Raw genomic sequence first — 17,376 nt, 5'->3', positions numbered from 1 at the left:
TGTACCAATCTACCTTTACACTTCTCAGAATTATACAGCCCCAGTTTTGGACTGGATTGGAGCTCACCAAGCCCATCGATTCATATATGGAAGGTCTGCTCCTCCTGAAGAGCCTACACTTAGTGCTCTCACCACCACCTCTAACTGGTCCTTGTTTTTGATCCCCCAGTGAAAAGAAACAGATTCCTGTTGACCAGGCTTTGCCAATGCATATTCCTTTTCCTCTCCATCTTGTTCTTTTTTTTTTTTTTTGTAGTGGATTGGGTTTTGTCATTTGCTGGAAAATACCATTCTGTTGTTTTGTATTTGATGGCTTTATCCATAAGAGAAAAAAAATGGCCTCAATTATTTGGATCTCAAACTTAGTAATCTCAGAGGATAAGATTTTTGTTTGCACGTCTTGGTCAGATAAGAACCCGACAACTCTTATAATGGCCATGTAAACAGAGAAGGCAGTTGCCCAGAGAAAGGGAGCAAGGTGATGGAGCCAAGATAGCAGACTTCCCTACCTTCACTGTATAGGAGAAGGGACAGAAAGATATAAAAATTTGTCAGGTATGTGATTTCTCAATCCCTAAAATGGTGACTGGATTGAGGCAGAAAAAAGGGTGGAAGATGATGGGGAACAGAGATACATTGATTGATAGGGTAAGGATCTATTTGGATACAGTGCAGAAACAATTGCAGCTCTTTTCCCCTTGGCAACTCATGTCCTGACATGTCAAGGCCCCTTCAGTTTCTAATCATTCCATGTCAAAACTCTCAGGGATGAATAACCTGGGCCATAGCTGCTTCAATTTGATCAGAAAGTGTATTTCACTGGGAGAAATTGTCACACAAAGAGCCATTGAGAAAAGAAAATCTAATAGGTCAGACCTTGAACATGATGGATTCCTCCTGACCCTACCCTTTTTGGTTGTAGATCAAAGGGCACGCTTAGATTAAGAGATTACCTTCAGAAAAAGAGATTAAGAGATTACCTTCAGAAAAAGAAAGAAAAATAGATAATGTTAATTAATTTTTATTTGAGGCCTCTATCCTTTTCCTGCTTTCTATTCTTCTTTTGTCTAGTCTTAAGGAAAACCAGAGGGAGAGGCTGGCCTGTCAGCAGAGTTGGCTCGTCTGCAGCCAAGGACTGACTGTGGCCACTGTGAACCACCCTGCCCTGGCCACTCCTCTTCCTCTGAAGCTCTTACACAACAGCCAAGCAGGCAGATCAAGAGTCCAACCTGTGCTTTTCTTTCTGGGCTCCTGAGCTTTTCAAAGGATCCTTTTGTTAGTTAATATCAAGCTTTCCCCAAAGGCCTGTAATGGGAGCCAAGTAGGCTGAGCCCAGAAAGAGTGGTGGCTTCTGTGAAGGGCGCTGTATAGGTGGGGATAGGCTAGTGGCCTCTGGCATAACCTTGGAATCTTTGTTTTCTAGGATGAAAGTGAGCTAACACTCTCAATCCTTTATAAGACTCACCTCCTAAAGGAAGCCTTCCTGATTATTCCCACTCCTGCTCTGATTGTTCTTCATTAGTCATTCTCTCAGACTGGCATGAATGGAATGCCTCCCTTCCTCAGGCATTTCATAGACCCTTGAATGTACAAAAAAAGGGGGAGGGGTGTTGCTGGGGTGTGGCTCAGTAATAAAGCCCTGACCCAGCATGTGTGAAGCACTGGGTTCAATTCTCAGCACTGCATATGAATAAATGAATAAAAGTAAGGTCCATCCTCATTCCATAGGCCACAGCATTCCAGTTTTCCAAGAAGGCACTGTCAAAGACTTCTGACATAGTGAGATTCAGGCTAGGGTACAAAACAATGAGCCCCAAGAAAGGAACTAGGACAGACTTGTACTGTGTTCTTCATCACGTAGGTGTAAAAGAAAGAGGCAGCTGTGTAGGAGAGGAGCATGTTCAAAATAACTCCAGTCTAGTTTTTTGTACCTTAGACTGAATGTCACCATGTTCTTTATAGTACCTGCTTGGAAAAATGGCATGCTGTGGGGCCTGGGAAATGAGAATTTCCTTTGAATGCTTCTAAAATACCCCTAGGCTTCCATAAAAACAGAATCTACCATGTTTTAGCAAAGGCACTCAGGCGGTGAGTGAGCACTGAACATTCCAGGTGAGCAGGACCAACATTTATTTGTCACAGCTATGGAGGCTGGAGAGTCAGAGATCAAGGTGTCAGCATACTTGGCATCTGATGAGGGACCACTTCCTGGTTCATAGATGGAAAATTCTTGCCATTTCCTCCCAGGAGATAGAAGGCGTGAAGAGCACTCATGGGTCTCTTTTATGAAGGCATAGATATTTTTGTCAGCCGCCTATGTATGTACCTCAGAATGAGATAGGTTGTCTTAGAAAAGTTTATTTGCCTCTCTCTAAACTCTAAATGGAATTCATAATAGCTGCCTAAGGGAGTTGTCATTGATGACTAAATGAAGTAATATACAGTTGCCACTCAACATCCATGGATTACTTATTCATAGATTCAACCAACTATAGACTTAAAATATTCAGATAAGAACAACTATAGCTATGTTGATCATGTACAGAGTGTTTCCTGGCCAATTATTTTCTAAATAATACAGCATAACAATTATTTACATACATTTACATTGTATTAGGTATAAGAAATCTAGAGATGATGTATATGGGAGGATGTGTGTACGTTACTTACAAATACTGTACCATTTTATATAGGGGACTTGAGAATCTTGGATTTTGGTATCTGTGGTCTTGGTGATGGGGGTTCTGGAACAAATACTCCACAGATATTGAGGGGCAAGTGTACTTATAAATTAATTAGAAATTCAAGATGGCAAATTAGATGAAGTTTACAGTTGTTCTGTGGCTCAAGATTTTTAAGCAGCAGAAATACTGCTTCTTAGCAAGGTGAGTGAAAGAGTGAATTTTACTAAAATTCACTATTGAACAGTCAGAACGTCTTAGAGACTCAGAAATCCAAGTGCATTCAACAAATAATGAGAAAGGGTATATTGGAGTCCAACTAGTTGTAGCAGTTGTGCTGATTCGCCATAGAGGAGACAGATAACAGAGAGATTTGGTATGGAAAAAACCTGTGAACCAGAAAAGCAACCTAAGCTTAATGGATCCAAAGGCTATACAGAAAACTGGTGTTTGAAAAGGGCTCTGTATTTCTCAACTGGCAAATGAAGAACTGAAGTGGGAGCTATCTCGAGTTGGCCACCCATAGCTTACTGCTATGGGAGCCCAGAAGACCACACAAAACATTGCCATACTGTCACGGCAAGTGCCTAGTGTGTGGCCTAGGGTGTGCCTAGCATAACATGAGTGAAACAAGCACAAAGAGAACTGTACCCAGGGGAATCCAAGTCAGAAAAATAAAGCAGTAACCAATTGGCTTTCCCTTTGAGTCTGGAAGCTCGTGTGACCAGATAAAAAACACCAGGAAAGTGAACAGGCAATGATGAATACCTCAGAGAATAAGCCTGGGAAGGCTGTGTTCATGGGCAGTAGAGTGTGTGGAGGATTAGTTCTTCTTAGTGAGTAGAATTCTTGGGAGGCTCCTGAGATCCAGACTCCCAGCAGAGATCTGCATCTGCTTGGATCTAGTGGTGTGTGGACCTAATCTCTCCAGAGCAGATACCACCATCAAAGCCCGTAAGGCCTGATTAGACCTAACTAAGCCCCAGTCACAGGAACTCCCCTCACGGAAACCTGCAACAGTCACACCCTGGGAATGAATCTGGTTTGTGCAGACAGAACTCCCATCCACAGTATTTCCATTTCCACCCTATCTTACACTGGTGAAAAGGGAAGGTGAAGCTATGTCACCCAGCTTCAGTTTTAGCCCACCCACTCCAATTTCAGCTCAGTGAGCAAGGCAAAAAGAGGAAGGTGTTAACAACACCCATCCCTCGCACGCGCATTCTCTCTCCCTCTCCCCCGCCCCTCAATACACAGCTCAAGACAAAAGAGAAAAGACAGCTGGGCAAAGGCGGTGACCATCCATTCTGATCAACTATCTTGACCACCTCAGTAGACGATTCTTTCATTTTTCATTAAGAACCTCTTTTCATTATTTTTCTTTTTTGGTATTCTTACTGTGCTGATTGGTTGGTGGACATATGTACATATTTGGTTTTTGTTCTTCATTTTTTAGTGTTATTTTGGGAAAGTTATTTTTTTCTTTGCTTGCCTTTTAAGAGTTAGAGTTTGGGGTTTGTTTATTTTTGTTTTGTTTTATTTTTGTTTCTCTTTCTCTCCATTCTTCTCCAACCAACATTTAAATTCTCTTGTTCTTTCTTTCTCTCTTTACTTTGCTTTTTCTATTTTTTCCTTTTTTTTTTATAGCTACCACTTGCTACATTTCTTCTACATTCTGTTAATATTTTGAACATTTAAACTGTTTTCTACCTTCCTGTCAAATTTTCTCTTCTATTAATGAATTGTGTTTTTACCACTCCTGATCCCCATTCATGTTGTTGCAATTGTTAGTGCTGTGGGTGACATAGTGCTGAGAATGACATAGTTGAAACCTGCTCTTTTCTTTAATGCCAGATCTAGTTCACAGTTATTCTTTTTCCTGTTGGCGATTTATAACTCCCATCATTCCTGTTTTTGTGGTAATTAGTGTTATTGATGTCATAGTAGGTACTTTATTTTAATGCTATATGTTGTTTGCATCAGTTGCTGCTAATGTTTCACCCTTTTATGTTTCACATCTCAGGATGTGAGAATATAGAGAGACTTTGTCTCTTCTGATTAATTTTTGGCTTGATTTCTGCTTTGAGAATAGTTACTCCTGCTTTTGTTTGGGCTCTATTTGCATGGTATATTAATTTCCATCCTTTTGCTTTCAGCCTATCGCTGTCTTTGCCTGTAAGGTGAGTCTCTTGCAAATAACACATAGTTGGGTGTTGTTTTCTGATCCATTCTATCAGACTATGTATTTTAACTGTAGAGTTTTTCTGTTATTATTTCCCTGGAGAAATTATCTTTTCTGCTAGCCTACATCTCACAACCCTCTTTAGTTCCAGTGATTCTTCAATTTGGTCTCTTAATGTTGTCCCAGAGTTCTTGTATATTATGATCATTGTTACTTATTTTCGTTTCTTTAATACCTAGGTGTGCTAACAGTCACCATCCTGTTTCAGAGGCATCAAGGAGCCTTGCATGGGATTGTCTCTCCTTTTTTTCCTCCTGATGACAGTCAACTTGTTTTGATTCCTGTTTCACTCATCCTATAATCTAATACCTCTATATTCTCACATCCTACCTCATAAACATCACATCTTACCCCTACCTTCTCTCTCTGTCCACCATGAGAAACTGTAAACCATTATGCAAACCTACTCGCTATATGGTAGAAGATAACCATACTTGTCATTTCTGTATATAGCGGCAAAACTGTAAGTATCTAAATAGAGGCTAATTGATTTGTGGCTGAATATTTGTTGCATTGGGTGCTATAAAAATTGATTTCCCCCTTAAAGGTGAGGTATTTATAACTTGCAGGAACACTACAAGATTTTAGGGTAGAAACTGCAGTACTTCAGATCTGCACTGTAAGAGAGGAAGATACATTGACAACATGAAAAAACAAGGACGGAAAATTCCCCAAACAAACCAAGATCCTAAAATAATAAGATCCATTGACAGAGCAATAAATGAAATGTCAGAGAAGGAGTTCATAATGTACATAATTAAAGAGAGCAAATACAGGTAGCAAAAGATTACTTCAAGAAAGAGATAGAGATTTTGAAAAACAAACAAACAGAAATCCTTGAAATGAAGGAAACAACAAACAAACAAAAATTAAACAGAAAGCATCACCAACAGACCAGATCACTTGGAAGACAGAACCTCAGATAACAAAGACAAAATATACAGTCTTGAAAATAAAGTTGACCACACAGTGAAGATAATAAGAAACCATGAACAGAACATCAAAAAATTATGGGATGGGGCTTGGGATGTGGCTCAAGCGGTAGTGCGCACACGTGGCATGCGTGCGGCCCAGGTTCGATCCTCAGCACCACATGCAAACAGAGATGTTGTGTCCGCCAAGAACTAAAAAAAATAAATAAATATTAAAAATTTAAAAAAAAAAAAAATTATGGGATAATATCAAAAGGCCAAATCTAATATTTATCGGTATAGAGAAAGCAAAGGAATGCACAATCTCTTCAATGAAATAATATCATAAAATTTCCCAAACATGAAGAATGAATTGGAAAATCAAATACAAGAGGCTTACAGGACAACAAATGTACAAAGTTACAACAGATTTACACCAAGGCACAAATTAATGAAAAGGCCTAGAATATGGAATAAGGATAGGCTGCAAGAGAGAAAAACCAGATTACATATAGCGGGAGACCAATTCAGATCTCAGCAGATTTTTCAACCCAGACCTTCAAGGCCAGGAGATCCTGGAAGAACATATACTAAGCTCTGAAAGAAAATAGATGCCAACCAAGAATCTTATATCCAGCAAAATTAAGTTTCAGAGTTGATGACAAAATAAATATCTTCCATGATAAGCAAAAGTTAAAAAGAGTTTACAGTGAGAAACCCTGCACTACAGAACATTCTTGGCAAAATACTCCATGAGAAGGAAATGAAAAACAACAATGAAAATCTGCAAAGGGAGGAACTACACTAAAGGAAAGCCCAATCAAAGGAGAAACCAAGTCAAGTTAAAAACCAAAAACAAACCAAAACGACTGGGAATACAAAACATATTTCAATAATAACCCTGAATGTGAATGGCCTAAACTCATCAATTAAAAGACATAGACTGGCAGATTGGATTTTTTAAAAAAGGTCCAACAATTTGCTGCCTTCAAGAGACTCATCTCACAGGAAAAGACATCCACAGACTGAAGGTGAAAGTATGGAAAAAAACATATCACTTACATGGACCATGTAAACAAGCAGGGGTTACCATCATATCAGTTAAAGTGGACTTCAGACCAAAGTTAGTGAAAAGGGATAAAGAAGGACATTTCATACTACTCAAAGGAATCATACATTAACAAGACATAACAATCATAAATATCATCATCTAACAATCATAAAAATCATATATCTATGCCCCAAACAATGAGGCATCTATGTGTATCAAACAAACCCTTCTCAACTTCAAGAATCAAACAGAGCACAATACAATAATACTAGGTGACTGTAACACACCTCTCTCACCCCTGGATAGATCTTTTAAACAAAAACCAAACAAAGAAACTATAGAACTCAATAAAACAATCACTAATTTAGACTAACAGACATATATAGAATATTCCATGCATCAATGAGCGAATACACTTTCTTCTCAGCAGCACATAGATCCTTCTCAAAAATAGACCATATGTTGTGCCACAAAGCAAGTCTTAGAAAATTAAAAAAAATGGAGATACAACCCTGAATTCTATCTGACTATAATGGAATGAAATTAGATATTGATGATAAAATAAAAAATAGAAGCTACTCCAACACCTGGAGACTAAATAATATGCTATTGAATGACACATGGATAACAGAAGACATGAGGGAAGAGATAAAAAATTCTTAGAGGTAAATGAGAACTCTGATACAACATATCAAAATATCTGGGATACTGTGAAGGCAATGCTAAGAGGAAAGTTCATTGCATTAAGCTCATTCATTAAAAGAAGAAAAAGTCAACAAATAAATGACCTGACATTACATCTCAAAGCCCTAGAAAAAGAATAACAAAACAACACCAAAAGTAGTAGAAGACAGGAAATAATTAAAATCAGGGATGAAATTGAATAAAAAAATCAAAAAATTGAAAAAATAAAAAAGCTGTTCTTTGAAAAAATAAATAAAATTGACAAACCTTTAGCCACCTTGATGAAAAGAGAGAAAACTCAAATTACTAAAATTTGTGATGAAAAAAGAAAATATCATGAAGACACTATTGACATACAGAAGACAATTAGAAACTATTTTGAAAATATATACTCCAGTAAAATAGAAGACACTGCAAAATTTCTAGAGGCATATAATCAACCCAAACTGAACCAGGAGGACAAACACAATTTAAACAGACCAATTTCAAGCAAGGAAGTAGAAGATGCTGTCAAAAATCTACCAACCAAGAAAAGCCTGGGACCAGACAGATTCTCAGCAGAGTTCTATAAGACTTACAAAGAAGAATTAATACCAATGCTACTCAAATTGTTTCATAAAATAGAAAAGGAGGGAACCCTTCCAAACTCATTCTACGAGGTTAGTATCACCCAGATACAAAACCAGACAGAGACACATCAAGGAAAGGAAATTTCAGACCAATATCCCTGATGAACACAGATGAAAAAATTCTCATTAAAATTCTGGAAAAATCGCATACCAAAATATATTTTTAAAATAGCTCTCTATAATCAAGTGGGGTTCATCCCAGGGATGCAAAGTTGGTTCAACATATGGAAATCAATAAACGTAATTTATCACATCAATAGACATAAAGATAAGAACCATATGATTATATCAATTGATGCAGAGAAAGCATTTAACAAAATACAGCACCCTTTCACCACTTCTATTCAACACAGTTCTTATAACTCTAGCCAGAGCAATTTGATAGATGAAAGAAATTAAAGGGATATTAATAGAAAAAGAACTCAAACTATCATTATTTAGTTAGTTAGTTTTATTAATTATATTTTTAAAATACATGACAGCGGAATGCATTACAATTGTTTTTACACATATACTGTACAATTTTTCATATCACACCAATTCATGCCTTTATACAAGTACTTTGGGTTTTTTTGCATTACAATTCCTTTTTTTATTTAATTGATTTTTTTTAAATACAAGACAGTGGAATGCATTACAATTCTTATTACATATATAGAGCACAATTTTTCATACCTTTGTATATAAAGTATGTTCAGACCAATTCATGTCTTTATGCATGTACTTTGGTTTTTTTGCATTACAATTATTATTACACATATATACCATAATTTTTCATATCTTTGTTTGTATATAAAGTAGGCTGATACCCAATTCGTGTCTTCAAACATGTATGTTGGATAATGAAGTCCATCACATTCCACCATCCTTGCTAATCCCCTGCCTCTTCCCTTTCCCTACCCCTGATCTTCACTATCTAGAATTCATCTATTCCTCCCATACTCCTCCTCCCTGCCCCACTATGAGTCAGCCTCCTTATATCACAGAAAACATTTGGCATTTGTGTTTTGGGGATTGGCTAACTTCACTTAGCATTAACTTCTCCAACGCCATCCATTTACCTGCAAATGCCATGATTTTAATCTCTTTCATTGCTGAATAAAATTGCATTGTGTATATATGCCACATTTTTTTATCCATTCATCCCCTGAAGGGCATCTAGGTTGGCTCCACAGTTTAGCTATTGTGAATTGTGCTGCTATAAACATTGATGTGGCTGTGTCCCTGTAGTATGCTGTTTTTAAGTCCTTTGGGTACAGTCTGAGGAAAGGGATAGCTGGGTCAAATGGTGGTTCCATTCCCAGATTTCCAAGGAATCTTCATATTACTTTCCATATTGGATACAACAATTTGTAGTCCACCAGCAATTGTATGAGTGTACCTTTTTCCCCATATCCTCGCCAACACTTATTGTTGTTTGTCTTCATAATAGCTGCCATTCTGACTGCAGTGAGATGATATCTTAGAGTAGTTTTGATTTGCTTTTCTCTGATTGCTAAAGATGATGAGCATTTTTTCATATATTTGTTGATTGATTGTATATCCTCTTCTGAGAAATGTCTGTTCAGGTCCTTAGCCCGTTCGTTGATTGGGTTATTTGTTTTTTCGGTGCTTAGCTTTTTGAGTTCTTTATATATCCTAGAGATTAGTGCTCTATCTGATGTGTGAGGGGTAAAAATTTGCTCCCAGGATGTAGTCTCTCTATTTACCTCACAGATTGTTTCTTTTGCTGAGAAGAAACTTTTTAGTTTGATTCCATCCCATTTATTGATTCTTGGTTTTAATTCTTGTACTAATTGGTATATCAAATATCTGATTTTATCATAGGCAGCGTGTTTTATTTTAAATTGATTAAAACAGTCAATTTAAAAGTCAAAATTTAGTTTTATAATTCAGGAGTGGGCCAGGTACAATGATGCCCACCTGTAATCCCAGCTACTCAGGAGGCTGAGGCAGGAGGATTGCAAGTTTGAGGTCAGCTTGAGCAACTTAAGATAATCTTGTCTCAAAATAAAAAAGGCTGGGAATGCAGCTCAGTGGTAGAGCACCCCTAGGTTCCATCCTCAGTACCACAGGGGCAGGGTGGGGAGGCCTATGGATCTTGATTGGCCAAAATTTATAATCCAAGAACCATGATTTTTAAATTTCTTTAAAGTTAAAAATATTATTTTTGAAAAATTATTTGTTAGAGACATCTGGTATTACCTTCTAGCATTATATCTAGTAGTTTTATCATCATTATGAAAGTGGCTTGGTTTCCTGTAAATATCAGCATTTTATATGGTCAAAAGGAGTTAATAAAAATCAGTTCACTTAGTCAAATCAAATGTACTTATACTGAATCCCATCCCTTCCCCCCAATTTTTTTATGCTTTGATGTGTTGATTTTGATCTGTCCTTAATATAAAATATATCTACAGACACTTTGGTAGAGTTAACATAAACTACAAATGGATGATGCTTTCCAGGCAAAGCAGAACTAAACAGTTTCTTCATTGTTCTTATCACTGAATTCTGACTTTCACTGCTCTGTCATACCATCTGGCTGAGCACTAGCATTTCATAGTTAAAGTGTAAAGATACCTACCCACATTGAGTTTTGAAACTGATCTGCACAAAAGAAAAATTTTAAAAATCTTTATATACAGCAAATAGGTTTTTAAAAATACAAAAATAACATCTGTCATTTCCGTCATGCTGACAATTTGACATATATACACATGCAGGAGAAAAGTGCCAATTCAGTTACCTGTCCGGCTGTAGCTTGTTAATATGATGAGCACACTGCCACGGAGTTTTCACGCTGACAGAAGAGATGTGTATTCAAAACATCTCAGGTAGTAAATACTGCAAGTCTCTGCAGGTATAAAGCTGGCTATAATAATTTTGTTCTACTTGATTAAAAGTATGTCCCAAGGAAGCTAATATTAAGTGCACTAAAACCCATGACAGTTCATGGACCTTAAATAATTAAATCCTAAATGTACAAAATACAACTGTAAAAGCAAGGAACAATTATTGCCATGCAAGAGTTTAAACCAAAAACCACATAGAAATGCAATTTAAATTGGCAAACTCAAATTTATGTAACACTTGAGATAAAAATGTCAGAAGTAAGGCCTACCAACCCAATGCTTAATGAGGATTTAGAAAAGGAAATATATTCCCTTTGCTGGTATAAATCAGATCTTGAAATCTATGGGAACAAGTTATCTGTCTCTGTCCTCTGTATCAAGAAATTAGCTCTTTTACAGTTGTTTTTGTATGAAGTCTCTCAGTTAAATCAGAAGCAGGATAATTTTTATATACCTATTTGAAAATGTGCTTCATTGTGAGTTCCTCCAAGTTAGTATTGACCAATAATTTCTTTACTGTTTCTTTTAACTCTTCATCCAAGGTGGTTTCTTCAATTTTTTTTTATATTAAAGTTTCATGATCTGAACTGCTCAGATTCACTTTCTTTTATGGAGCTCTTTGGGTTCTTCTTAGTAGTGCTACTATCTGCCTTCTTAACATTTGCACTTTTTACATACTTTTTATTTTTAGAAGTAGCTTTCTGTTTAGTTTTTCTTTCTCTTTTAGACAGCTTTTTGGTGGCTCCTCCTCACTTTCTTTATCTTCATTACCCGAGGATTCCTCCTTGTTTTTCTTTATGTCTTCATCTCTACTAGATTCATCTGACAGAATTTCAGAGCATTTGGTTTGCTACACCTTCCTTGCCATTCCAGAACTGCTGACTGACCCATTCCTTTTTACTGCCTTTGCTAGTTTTTTGTTTGTTTTGTTTTGTTTTCATGTTTATTTTTTATTTTAGATATTGGCAATTGTTCCCTGGAAGGTTTTGGATGCATTAAGAATCTCTCAGAATCAAGAATCTATAGCACAAGAGTTAATAACAAGAATCAACAAATGGGACTTACTTAAACTAAAAAGTTTTTTCTCAGCAAGAGAAATAATAAGAGAGGTAAATAGGGAGCCTACATCCTGGGAACAAATCTTTACTCCTCACACTTCAGATAGAGCCCTAATATCCAGAGTATACAAAGAACTCAAAAAATTAAACAATAAGATAACAAATAATCCAATCAACAAATGGGCCAAGGACCTGAACAGACACTTCTCAGAGAAGGACATACAATCAATCAACAAGTACATGAAAAAATGCTCACCATCTCTAGCAGTCAGAGAAATGCAAATCAAAACCACCCTAAGATACCATCTCACTCCAGTAAGATTGGCAGCCATTATGAAGTCAAACAACAACAAGTGCTGGCGAGGATGTGGGGAAAAGGGTACACTTGAACATTGCTGGTGGGGCTGCAAATTGGTGCGGCCAATTTGGAAAGCAGTATGGAGATTCCTTGGAAAGCTGGGAATAGAACCACCATTTGACCCAGCTATTCCCCTTCTTGGACTATTCCCTAAAGACCTTAAAAGAGCGTACTATAGGGATACTGCTACAACGATGTTCATAGCAGCACAATTCACAATAGCTAGACTGTGGAACCAACCTAGATGCCCTTCAATAGATGAATGGATAAAAAAAAATGTGGAATTTGTACACAATGGAGTATTACTCTGCACTAAAAAATGACAAAATCATGGAATTTGCAGGGAAATGGATGGCACTAGAGCAGATTATGCTAAGTGAAGCTAGCCAATCCCTAAAAAACAAATGCCAAATGTCATCTTTGATATAAGGAGAGTAACTAAGAAACAGAGTAGGGATGAAGAGCATGAGAAGAAGATTAACATTAAACAGGGATGAGCGGTGGGAGGGAAAGGAAGAGAGAAGGGAAATTGCATGGAAATGGAAGGAGACCCTCAGGGTTATACAAAATTACATACAAGAGGAAGTGAGGGGAAAGGGAAAAAAACAAGAGAGAGAAATGAATTACAGTAGATGGGGTAGAGAGAGAAGATGGGAGGGGAGGGGAGGGGAGGGGGGATAGTAGAGGATAGGAAGGGCAGCAGAATACAACAGACACTAGTATGGCAATATGTAAAAAGTAGATGTGTAACCGATGTGAATCTGCAATATGTATACGGGGTAAAAATGGGAGTTCATAATCTGCTTGAATCAAATGTATGAAATATGATATGTCAAGAGCTTTGTAATGTTTTGAACAACTAATAATAAAAAAAAGAAACAAAAAAAAAAGAATCTTGCAGATGTTCTTTAACAAGGCATTTCTAAATTTTTCAACATTTCTCCTCTCCCCCACCCCCGACTTTTTTTTAATACTGGATACTCCCTTTTTCAAATCGAAACCCACTGAACTGACCCACATTCTTCTTTAATGAAGACACCATGGCTGGTCTGTTGCAAAGCAGTTTTGTAGATTTCTAAGTTAATCTGTTTTGTTGTTGTTGTTGTTGCTCAGAAAGAAATGTAAGCTTTCAATTTCACAAATTTTCTGACCCCCTCCTTGTGCAATTGCAAATGGCTCTCTTTTTAAGGAAGACACTTGCATTGTCAACCTACTTTTTTCTTTTCCCTCTTGCCTTTCACAATGAAACTCTTTTTTGTTCTCCTTGGCTTCCTCCTCTTCGTCTTCTCAGTCCTCTTCATTGCTCTCCTCTATGCGGCGAGGCATTTCAGTCTCCTTAGATGTGGGTTGAGGTGGAGGCTCCCTCTCCCTCCACAGCAGAGGCCAAGGAGGACAAACTGGACTGCTGGTGGCAGAGGACCTGGCACTGGGGAGCAAGAGGAGTCTGCTGGCCAGGGCCTGTGTATGTGCGCTCTGCTCCACCTGAAATTATTTTCTTTTATCTAAGACTGCTTTTTCAAATTAGTTTCATATCTCCTTTCCTCCAATCACTACATTTCTAACTTTTCCTAATTATGTTAAAATTTTCATTTTGTAGATTTTATCATTTTAAAATATTAGATTAAAAATTTTATCTGTCCATGGGCACATCCTTCTGGTGTTCCTTCATTAACTGTAGGGATGTCTCTGAACTCCTAATTCTCTTATTTCTTATGGTAATTTAATGTGGCATTTATCTATTGATGTAATTTGGATCTGGAAATATCCCCCAAAGGCCCATGTATAAAAGGCTTGGTCCCCAGCCCATGGTGCTATTGGGAGGTTGTAGAACTTTAAGAGGTACAGTCTAGGGGGAGGTATTTAGGCCATTGGGGTCATGCTATTGAAGAGCATAGTGGAACCCCAGTCCTTCCTATTTTTTACTCCCTGGCCATAAAGTGAGCAATTTGCCATGTGCTACCATGATGTGTTGACTGGTCCAATAGCAATGATGCTGATTGATCATGGACTGGAATCTTAGAAACAAAGCCAAAATAAAACTTTTTCTCTTTATAAGTTTATTTTCTCAAGTATTTGTTATAACAATAGAAAGCTAACACCTCTGTATTCCTAGTCTCTTGCTAGGAATTCCTAGTGAAAGAATTTTTATCCAGTTTTGGGATGGAGATGCAGACCAGAATAGTTGCTCTCACAACTTTTAATCAAGTTCTTCTTATTCCTTTGCTTCTATTATCTTTGTCTTGCTCAATTTGGATTCTTCTCCTACCATTTTCTCCCAGTAAGGAACTTCATGGTTAAAGAGATATTTGATTTTTTGGTTTCAAGAGTTCACAAGACCAAACTTACTCCAAAATCTTCAGATCTTGAGCTCTTGTTTTACTGCTGTTTATAACAAATCATCACAAACTTAGTGGCTTACATAACATTAACATATTAACTCACATTCAGTAAGCCAGAAATCTGAGATTGGTCTCACTTGGCTAAAACCAAGTATAGTTGGCAAGGCTGTATTTCCTTTTGGAAGTTCTAGGGCAGAATTCACATGTCTAAATTGGACCTACATATCTATGGGCTCCTCAAAGCTCATACCCTTAAATAGCAAAGTCCCTTTTGCAACATAATATAACATATTTGCAAATTTTGATGATTAGGACATGGATATCTTTGGGGTCATTAGTCTGCCCATATGTAAGCCCCTTGAATTTACTCATGAATCAGAGTCTGCACAAACCTCTCTCATCCTGGGCTGCTGTCTCAGGTAAATATGATAAAATTTTCAATGTGTACCTTTTAGTGACGTGAGGTTCTACTCTCCTCTGGCTCATCAGATGCCCCTATGTTGATTCTCTGCTTCCACACAGATGATAATGCCACATGGATTTTTTAGCTATAAAGGCAGATTTATCCTCACCTGCTTGTATTTTGGTGGCTTGTTGGATTATGTATAATTAAATAGATGTTGCCCATGATTTTAAATTTTTCTATTCTATAGCTTTGTCTCATTTTAGAGTGAGGAGAGATTTGGAGATATTTAAATGATGATGTCACCATTGCCACTTTCCCTCAATACTTCACATCTCTTTAATTCATGTCCTTTCAATTGTGCCTTCACTACCTGGCACATAACAATTGCTCAATAGATACTTGCTAAATCATATTAATCATCACTGGTATATTTATAAATGCTAGGCAAAGTGATCTTTGTTTACTAAATGATTTTGTCTATTTAGTTACTAAGGGATTAAACCAAAAGTACAGTAATAAAATTACTGAAATGCATAGATAAATTTGCAAACAATTATATATGTGCATATATATCTGATAATACTAAAGCAAAGTGAATGTTTTAAGTTATTGGTTGACATTATTTTCAAGATTTATGGAATTATATTGCTCAAGAATAAGATGCAGCTTGAAATAGGGGTGTGTTGGAGAGAGATATAGAAAAAGCTCAGGTTGTCAGAAAAGGCAGAAGGACAGAAATATATCATCCCCACTTAATAAAAAAAGTTCATGTTCTAGACAAATTAAAATACTTATCTGGTTGTCTTAGGAGAGAGGAAGAGTGAAATTTAAGGGAGGAAAACAATAAATCAAAGGACAAATATCTTTTTTCTTAGGGCAAATATCTTGGTATTGAAAGTTCTGTTGCATGACTGAGGCTGTCACTCAGTGGCAGAGCACTTACCTAGCATGTATGGGGCACTGGGTTCGATCCTTAGCACCACATAAAAATGAAACAAAATGAAGACATGTTGTCCATCTACAACTACAAAAAAAAAAACTTTAAAAATTTCTGTTGTTAAAAATTTTGCCTTTTTCATCTACATTCACGTGCCAAATAATGACATTTTGGTCAATATCAGATATGTGACAGTGGAACCATAAGATTATAAGGGAGCTGGAAAATTCCTGTCACCCAGTGACGTTGTAGCCATCATTATGTGATAGAGCATTGCTCATGTGTTTGTGGTGAGACTGGTATAAATAAGCCTATTGTACGGCCAGTCATATAAAAGCATAACATATACAATTATGTAAGGCACATAATACTTGTTCATGATAATGAGCCCCTGTGTTACTGGATTATGACTTCATCCAGATCCATATTAAGCAACTGGCCTATACCATCTAGTTTTGTATGAATAAACTCTATGAAGTTCATATGACAATGAGATCAACTAAAGGCACATTTCTCAGCGTGCATCCCTGTCATTAAGCAGCTCATGACTGTGTTATACTTACCTGTGTGAATCAGGCTGTTACTTGAACCGGGTGACAAAACAAAGTATGAAAAGTAAGTCCAGAGACACTACTCAGTCTTTAAAAAAGAAGAAAATTCTATTATCTATGATAACACAGATGAGCCTAGAAGAAATTATGCTAATTGAAATTAAGGTACAGAAAGACAAATAATATATAATTACATTTACGTGTATAATCTTAAAAAGTCAAACTTGTAGAGAGTAGAATAGTGGTTACCAGAAACTGGGATGGGGTAGAGAATGGGAAGAAGTCAAAATGTTCAAAATTCCAGTTAGGAGGAAAAAGTTTCCAAAATTTATTGAACAGTAAGATGACCATAAGCTAATAGTAATGTACATTTCAAAATTACTAAAAGAATAGATTTTAAATGTCCTCACCACAAAAAAATGAGAAGTACTTCAAGTAGTAGACATAATAATTAGCTTGACTTAATCATCCCACAATGTTAACATATATCAAAACACATATTGTACCCCCCAAAATTATATGCAATTATTATTTGTCAATTTAAAAATGTTTTAAGTAAGTGCAGACTTCTGCTTTTAGGAAAAGGGAGTAGAAGTACTTTTCCCTATTCTCTCTGCTAAGTGCAAATAAAACCCCTGGACACTATATATAAAATGATCACAAGAAGACTCTAA

General features: G+C 36.8%; 1 pseudogene; it reads right to left on the bottom strand.

The window, feature by feature from the left end:
• Positions 1-11,429: 11,429 nt before the first annotated feature.
• LOC114100670 (protein DEK pseudogene) overlaps positions 11,430-17,376 on the bottom strand; it is a 43,229-nt pseudogene continuing 37,282 nt past the window's right edge.

The sequence above is a fragment of the Marmota flaviventris genome, chromosome 9 (assembly GCF_047511675.1).
Source record: "Marmota flaviventris isolate mMarFla1 chromosome 9, mMarFla1.hap1, whole genome shotgun sequence".
Classification (NCBI taxonomy): Eukaryota; Metazoa; Chordata; class Mammalia; order Rodentia; family Sciuridae; genus Marmota; species Marmota flaviventris.
This window is presented reverse-complemented; position numbering and strand designations above follow the sequence as displayed.